Genomic DNA, 8942 nt, shown 5'->3' with positions numbered 1-8942 from the left:
ATCTGACGGCAAGCCGAGCCTGTGCTAAATCTTCTTGAAGAGTCAATATAATGGGGTCATTGTTTGTCATGATATCTTTGGCTTGAATGGTTTTCTGTGTACTTCTGCTATGAGAAGGAATTCCTACTATCTATGTTTCTTTATGATGGGAGGTCAAAACCTTCGTCAGGGTGGCCATGTTGTAGGAGGGTACCATCTCCGTCTGAATAACTATGCTACAAGAGGGTAGAGCCTCTGTTTGGGTAGCTACTTCTACAAGAATTGCATGCTGTTCCTTAGTGAGTATGGGCTCCATTGAATCCTTGTAGTTCTTCTTTCAAAAAATTCAGTTTGAACTGCTACATTTATTGTCTCCGAGATTTTGTCTGGAACCTTCCCAGCTAATATTTCGTTTATATTTCTCTTGAGCCTTTTTACTGTTAGCCTCTGTTGTTCCTTCCTAAGATTTTTAATTTTGGCTCTGTACTTTTTTGGGGGAGCAGTTTTTCTGTTAATAGTCTCTGCCCCTAACGAATCCGGTTGCTCATCCTGGCTCTATTCTACTAGAATCGTGTCCCCAGATTAGTAGTCGTCTTCTTGGTTTATTTCTGCTCCTTCGTTTTGGCCTGTATTCTCTGTGTTTAGGCCTACCTGGCTGGGTTCTCTTGGAGGCATATCACCAGGTTGGTTCACCTCTTCTTAGGTGGCCTCTGCCCTTGTTTCTGCTTCGCAACTTACATTTTCTAATATAATTCTATCGTGGCTAGAGTTCTCTACAGATTGGGTTGCTCCAATGTTAAAATTGAGCAAGCTTTCGGGTTGTATCAACTCATCCATGTTGGCAAGAATCTGGCCCAATTCGATATCACGCAATAAATCTCATGGGGACTTGTATTCGATGTTGAGGGGAGTTCTAATTCATTTCTTTCCTCATCTCCAGAGTGCCCTGATTCTTCCTCATGGTCTGATTCAGGGTTATCCTAGCCTACTATCTGTAAGTTTTGTTCACTTCCTGGGCTAGACAATTCTATGGGCTGGCTGATATTGCCATGGGGGTTTTCAGTCGCTCCTAAGTTTGTCCTCAGCCTAGTGGAATGTCTACACTTCTGGGGAATGTTCACTGTAAGGGTAGTCCTCTTCCTTTTCGGAATAGGGTTAGGCGTAGGCAGAGCTAAACCCCTTCAATAGAAAATATTAATTCCTTCCAACTTGATTGCTATTGGGCGAGGTTGTCACTAACTATCAGCCTAATCAAACAATGGTGGCTTACGGCAGTTTCTATGTGTCGGGATTTTTTTATCCTTTCAATGGAGTCATGTAGTATAAAATTCAAATATGCAGGTAAATTCACAGAACACTTTTGTTTCAGGACTGCTAAGAGTTTAAGTTGGCATGGCCTTACCACGTCTTTTTGTCTGTCACATGTGATAAAATTATGGATGACTCTGGCTAGTTCTCCCCACGGTTCTCCAAGGGATGATGGTCGAACTCCTTTGCCTTTGATGATCAACTCCTATCCTTCATCCTTAAAGACTGCAATAACATCCTGTAACTTCAATATTTTATTAGCCCATATGGGTCCTTCTGCTGGTAACCTGGATACTTCAACTATCACAACATCTGACACTGTGATTTGCCTGCCTCTAATCATGGATTGTCCGTTCTGTAAATTTTGTAGGAATTCATTGGAAATTGCTTCGTTGGGTTGCTAAAATCATGTGAAGTATGTAATCCACCCAGCTCGGGCTAGAATTTCTCTGGATGCATGAGAAACAGCTAGTATTAGCAGCTCCATGCGTATTGTTCTTCCTCCCATACTATCTGAATTCTACAAATAGTTAGTGTAGTAGAGATAACACAACAATAGATAGAGCCGAGCGATGGAACAACAAGTTGTTATAATGGTTATATCAGATGATACTTTGCAATCATAAATACCGTTATCTAAGACTTGTTATCATTCTACATGCTCCACAATCATGGAATGTTGTATTTCCCTGCAAGATCAAATAAAGAGCTGACATGCATGCATAGTACACTGGAGGTTGCTTCTCACCCCCCTTTGAAATGATAAGTTGCCTTCGACCGAATGAATGAAGGAATAACGTGTTGGCGGTGAAGTACAGGGATGGTTAAAGTGGCAAGGTACGCATATAATGAAAGGATCACAAAAGATAGCGGAGTGCTGAAATCAATGCATATAACAAGAATTATCAATAAGTGAGGAGATGCCGTGAGGTGATTTGAAAAGGAAAAAGGACAACTGACACAGGAAAAGTACTTCACTGTCATCATTCCACTTTAAAGCTATTATGATTGATTTTTTTTTTAAAGGATATCACATGCATAAAGGTTCAAAATAATTTAGGAATATAATCTCTCTGTAGTAAAGATAACAAATAAGAAAAGGGAATTATAATAACCATTGATGTTGAAAATACGACTCCAATACCATCAGCAGAGCTTCTGTTGCCTACAGGCGTTTATAGCCTCGACAGAGTTGCCTTCTCACCCTTTGGAACCATGGTCCTCTATGTATAATGGGGGAAGTGCATTATGATATTAGAGTAGAGACCAATGTGTTGGCTTGGTAACCAAATGAACACATTTCCATTCACTGGGAAGGACCATTGATGTTGAAAATACGACTCCAATACCATCAGTAGAGCTTCTGTTCCCTGCAGGCGTTTATAGCCTTCACAGAGTTGCTTTCTCACCCTTTGGAACCATGGTCCTCTATGTCTAATGGGGGAAGTGCATTATGATATCAGAGTAGAGACCAATGTGTTGGCTTCGTAACTAGATGAACACATTTCCATTCACTGGGAAGGAGCGAAAGGTGGGCAGGTCATCTTGTACTGAGACCTCCTGTTCCAAGGAATTTTTTCTTGATGCATCCATTGGATCATATCCCTGGTGTGGTGGCCATAGTGGGAATGCCACTTCATTACTTCCTTATGATCATGGTAGGTTGGTTCATGATGAGACCCCCTATCCTCCATCTGTAAAAATCATAGAATGATTAGTAAACATGTATATGTTAATATATATATATATATATATATATTTGTGAACAACACTTCATATTTATATATAGAGGGTGGCTCAAAACTCCTTAGGAGTAGGAATGGTGGAAGAAGTGTTACAAAAAATATTGTCACCATGACTATTTGCAGTCAGTATGGGTCTATCATCATTCATACTGTCCTCCTAAGCAAGTCTCAAACCTCAGCTCTTCATGTCAAGCTTTGAAAATGAGAGAAAGTCTTTAAAAATCAATAAAGCTCTGGTTCCTCACTTTCTCTCACTGTTAACTGCGGTCCCGCACCCCCTGTTCATGTTACCTGCGGACCTGCCCGCTCTGTCTCTAAAGGAGTGGGTGCGGACCCTTGTGAAAGTCAAAAAGGGGCAAGTTTATTCTAAAAAACTCACTTTGGGTTAATTCTAGATGATTTCTAGAAGGAATTTTGGCTTGGATTGTTCGCTCCTAGGTGGTTCATGCATCCCAAAAGAGAAGGAGCTAATCCCTTGATGAGAGGAGCTATCCCTTTGAAGGAGGGATTTATCCCTTTGAAGGTGGACCTAGTAACTTCCCTCCATTGCACTATAAATTAAGGCATTGGGATGGTTGCTAAGGAGGTTAGAAGCTGAACATTTTTTAGGGTAAATGTTGGTGGAATTGAGACTTCCTAGTTAAGCTTGAGAGGAGAGATCACATACCTTTTTGGCTTCATTGGGAAGAGAGTGAAACTTGTCAAAGTAGAGGAGACTTCTTGCTGGACCCTAGGAGGAGCTTGTACAACATCAAGGCACGTGTTGTAAAGTTCTTCTTTGATTTGAATTAATACAATCAGACTCATTTTTCTCAACAAATTGTCTTATGTCATTTGTTTCATGAATTCCTTGATCATCATGATAAGTATGCTTTATGATATTGGCTTTTTAGGTGCTATTTAATTTGTGTGCTTGTTTGTGTTTGCATATTTGCTACAATGGAGCTCACTTGGATCAAAGGAGCGAGGCTTCCACAAACTTGCATTGGACCCAAGGTAGGCCTAAAACACTTGTTTGCCTTTGTTTATAAATTGCATATTTAGAGAAAGATAGTTTTTTATTGGCTTGCTTGTCACTAGATATCATTAGATTCTAGGGAGGTCAATCTTGTCCCCAAGAACGACCCATTCCGTGTGACAAAATGGCGACTCCGCTGGGGAGCTTGATTTTTTGATTTGCTTTTACTTTGACTTGAGAAACTATGTTTTTGTTTCTGTTTTTGGCTTGATGTGTGTGGGATTGGGTAGGTTTAGTAGATCTTGAATTATTTTTTGTTTTTCATATTTTTGGGAGAGGACCGCACCCTCTGCTTGTAACACAGTGCGGACCTATCCGCACTTTTGCTTTACACACAGAGCGGTCCCGCACCTGTATGAACTGTGAGCCTGCGGACCCTGTCAAAATTTTGAAAAACTTAAGATTTTCTCTTTCAGTCAGCTTAGGATTTGTTTATGTGTTTTTAGCCTCTGCCCAGATTTGCACATGACTTGTCAGGAACTTTTCTTAGGTTAAATCCATTGGCATTCTTGTTTTAAGCTTTTATCAATTAGGTGTTTTGAGTCTCTTTTTTGAGAAATTCTTAATTTGATTTCCTTTGGTCATTACTTGGAGGTTTGTCTCAGTATTTTCACAATTTTGAATCTTTTTTCTTTTGTTTTTGCAAAAAAATTCCCCCCTCATTCGTCGGGGGGGGGCCTAAATTGTGTTTTATTTTTTGATCTTTGGAACTCTCACCCAATTTTCTTGACTTGCACTTGATTGGTTCTTAGATTACATTAGAATCATCTTGTGTTTGAGAATTCTCTTGCATAGATCACATTTGCATAATTAGGATTCTCATTTTCAAAATATGAATGAAAAATGTGCATAGATTACATTTTCATACTTTTCAAGTGAATTGTGCATAGATTACAATTTCATAGTTTACATTCTGAAAAATAAATCGTAGATTTAGATCAGTTTTCTTTGATTTGAATTTACATATTTTTATGCTTGTTTTTAACAGACAAAAATAAAAATAAAAAATGTTTTGGAATTGATTTGCATTAGTTTTTCTTGATGAAATTAGTGCATTAGAGAATTTGTTATATTTTCTCTTAGTGATCAATTTTTTGCATTGTTGGAAGTGAATGGAAACTCTCTCCTTACTTTAGTTAGGATTCATCGAATTGAAAGGATTACATTATCATATTCGATTGCATTCAGTTTTGAGTCGGGTCATAACACCATTGGTTTCGTATCCATTTACCCTTTTGAGTAATAATAGCCTAAATAACATAGCGCTTAATTAAAATTCATCTAGTAATTTTTACATTTTTAGGGCTCTTTCCGCCAATCTAGCTTAGGCTAGTGTCTTGGAATAGGTTTTAGTTAACTCTCCAAGACAGTAAAACAAACAAGTAGTTGTATCTTGCAGTAGGAGATAAATTCCAATTGTGACATCTATGCTCTGGGGAAGCTCCTCTTAAAGGAGAAGCACAAGATCATATCTGAACCAGTGTTGGAATCAATCCTTCCTCATTGGGAACGATAGAAGATATTCACGTATTAAAAACGGTAAACCTCAGATTGACCATTGTCGAGGAGCCTGGGGTCACTTGTTGGTAAACCTTGGATTATGTCAAGGAGCCTTCAAGGGGATTGAGCTTTGTTACTCTGCCCTTGCGTGTGTATCAGATCGTAGACTGTTCCCCCACGTATATTTGTTTCTGTTAGTAACCTTAGTGGCCATAATCCATAGGATTCTTTCCTAAGGTGATGGTGGAGGGAAGATCCCACTGTACCTGGAGCAGACGTCGACTAGACTCACTTGGATTTTCTGGGGGGTTCTCTTCACTCGAGACGGTTTAGTGGAGAAACTTGTGCCAGTCTATTCATTAAGCAAGTTGTCGGGGTAACTGTTCCAACTGCCATTTTTGTATTGAATTCCGCGACGTTGGATTTCATCACCAACTAGTGTTTTCGGTACAGAAAGTTACTGTTTGTGTGTGGTTTGACTCCTAGATTTGATAGCGCATGTTAATTTGTTTGTTTTTTACTTTTAGAGACCATAGGTGTGAATTGTGAATTTTAATTGTTAGGTGTGAATTGTGAATTGTTAATTTTAGTTTTAAATTGTTAATAAAATTCACTGAAGTTGAATATAATGGCAACTGTTCCGGAATTTACCAACCAAGGAACCCCTCTTAACGAGAATCCTAGTAATTTTCCTTACTTTGGAAATGTTGGTCCTCCTTATATGGCTACTTTGTCATTACCTAGATTTACAATAGGTTTACTGATATGGTTATTTTCAACTTCGTTGGCCCCAAATACTCCAATTGTTCCACCTCAACCGAATGCTTCACCTCAACAGAGTTCACCATCTCAACATCAACAACCTTCTATTGACCCTTTACCTTCTTCGCCTAATTTTTCTTCCTCCATTTTTTCCTCTTCGCTTGGTAAAAGCCTTGACGCTAGTAACCAGGTGTCTAAGAAGAAGAAGAAGAAAGGGAAGAAGAAGAAGAAGAAGAAGAAGAAGCAAGATAAGAAAGAAGTCAACCAACCAACCATGGCTGTAAGTGTTAGTTGTGTTGAGGAAACCTCCAGCATGCATCGTAAACCCAAATACCCTTGCAGGCTTTGTAAGGGTGACCACTTCCTTATCAATTGTCCTGGTATTCCAAAGGTCTTGGAAGTATGGTCAGAAAAATCTCTTCAACTTTCCATTGATCCATCAACCAGTGATAGTCAGGTTCCTGGGAAAAAGGATAAAGTTAGGTTTCCTTGTAAGTTATGCAAAGGGTGTCATCAAACTCACATTTGACCTCACATGGATGAAGCCTCGAAATTGTTGGAAAACCTTACTATTCCACAGCAAGAATTTCCAACTGGTTACCGTAAACTTTCTCCCAACCTACCGTCAACTAACGGAGTGATTGATCTAATTTCAAGTACAATCGATCCCACTCTTCCATTGCAGAGTGAAACTCATATCGTTCAGGTTGATGGTCCATTAGTTGATCAAGTGGTCAATTCAATTTCACATTCGGTCGATTCCACTCTCCCTTTAGAGAGTGAACTTCATACGGCTCAGGTTCTTCTTGTTACATCAGATTCTTCTATGCCGAGGGGCATTTCACCTGTTTCTACAGAACCCCCTCCAAGTACTGAGGTCTTTTCCTTTTATTGGAATAGGCTGACAGAACCTCGTCTTCCTTCCTCCATCCCTTTCCAAATCATTGTCAAGGTTGGTGGTAGGGACATGCACCGCACAAAGGTAGATGAAGGTGCTTCTGTTAGTATTTTATCCTCAACTGCTTGGAAATCTTTGGGTTCCCCTCAGCTTGCACCTATTACGCAGAATCTGAAAGCTTTTAACAGAACCATTAGTGAACCTTTAGGGATCCTTCCTAATTTTTCTATTATCTTGGAATGTAAAAGTGTCTATATTGATCTTATGGGAGTTCGAGGTCCCTTGGATTTCAATTTAATCATTGGTCGAGACTATGTTTATGCAATGAAAGCTGTCGTATCGACACTCTTTCGCATGATGTCTTTCCCTCACAATGGCAATATTGTGATTGTAGACCAGCTTTCGTTCCCTAGTCTTGTTTCAAATACCAATAATATGACACCCCTAAATGTTCCTGATTCTAAAGTCGTACCTACCCTGCCACGGGTTAATTATGTGGCAACTGGTCCCATGTTTTCAGTTACCGATGTAAGTGAGCCTCTCACTGTTTGCTCATCGTCCTTTGATTTAGATCCGGTAATTGACATGGAAAACTCTATGGGATTATTTGAACACGATGTTCTTATCCCTTTTGAGTCCCTTGACATGTGTTCCTTCCAGAGAACTATTCTTCCTTCTGATGAAGACCTCTTGGAAGCCATGATCAAGTTGTGTCCATTGACATGTCTTTCTTCAAGTTGGAAGCCATGATCAGTGAGTGCAAGGATAGTTTTTTCCTGTATCAACCTCGTTAAAAAATGAAACAGGCTATCATGAGGACAATTCTTTTCCTGTGTCAACCTCATTAAAAAATGAATTAGTTGTTTCGAGGAAAGTTCCTTTTACTGTGTCAACCTCGTTAAAAAATGAATCAGTTGGTCAGAGGATAGTTCTTGTTACTGAGTCAACCTCGTTAAAAAATGAATCAGGTGTGAGGATAGTTCTTTTGCTGTGTCAACCTCGTTAAAAATGAATCAGTTAGTCTCGAGGAAAGTTCTTGTTACTGAGTCAACCTCGTTAAATAATGAATCAGGTTCGAGGATAGTTACTTGTCTTGTGTCAGCCTCATTAAAAAATGAAACAAGGCTAGGTTATATAGGTAGATTGTAGAGAGTAGTCATGAGCATAGTTCCTTGTCTTGTGTCAAGCTCGTTAAAAAATGAATCAAGGTTTTTATAGTATAGTTCCTTGTTAGGTATATTATAGAGAGTAGTTATGAGCATAGTTCCTTATCTTGTGTCAAGCTCGTTTAAAAAATGAAACAAGGGTTTTGAGGATAGTTATTTTCCTGTGTCAACCTCACTAAAAAAATGAAACAACTCCCACGAGTCTTTCCAAGATTTCGAAAGTAAACCTTCATTTCATCCACCTGGTTGAATGCAATGAAGCTTGGGGGGCATGTACCTTGATTTGCGTCATTATGCTGGGGGCATGTGAACTTATAACAAGGATAGTTTTTCGTTTCAAGCTTGCGTAAACATGAAACCGAATCCAAGCATAGTTCTTTTCCTATGTCAAGCTCGTTAAAAATGAAACAAATCCTCCTCTAATTGAGTCGAGAGTTTGACTAGATCTCATAAATGTTAAGTTGTATATTTAGGATAGTTATTTCAGTTTTTTTGCATAATTTTCTTATAGTTTTAGGTCGAGTCTTTCAAATGATCTCGTAACTGAACCTTCATTCCATCCAGCT

The sequence above is a fragment of the Pinus tabuliformis genome, chromosome 3_1 (genome assembly GCF_031772625.1).
Source record: "Pinus tabuliformis cultivar Carrire ecotype Pingquan chromosome 3_1, CPIR1, whole genome shotgun sequence".
Lineage (NCBI taxonomy): Eukaryota > Viridiplantae > Streptophyta > Pinopsida > Pinales > Pinaceae > Pinus > Pinus tabuliformis.
This window is presented reverse-complemented; position numbering follows the sequence as displayed.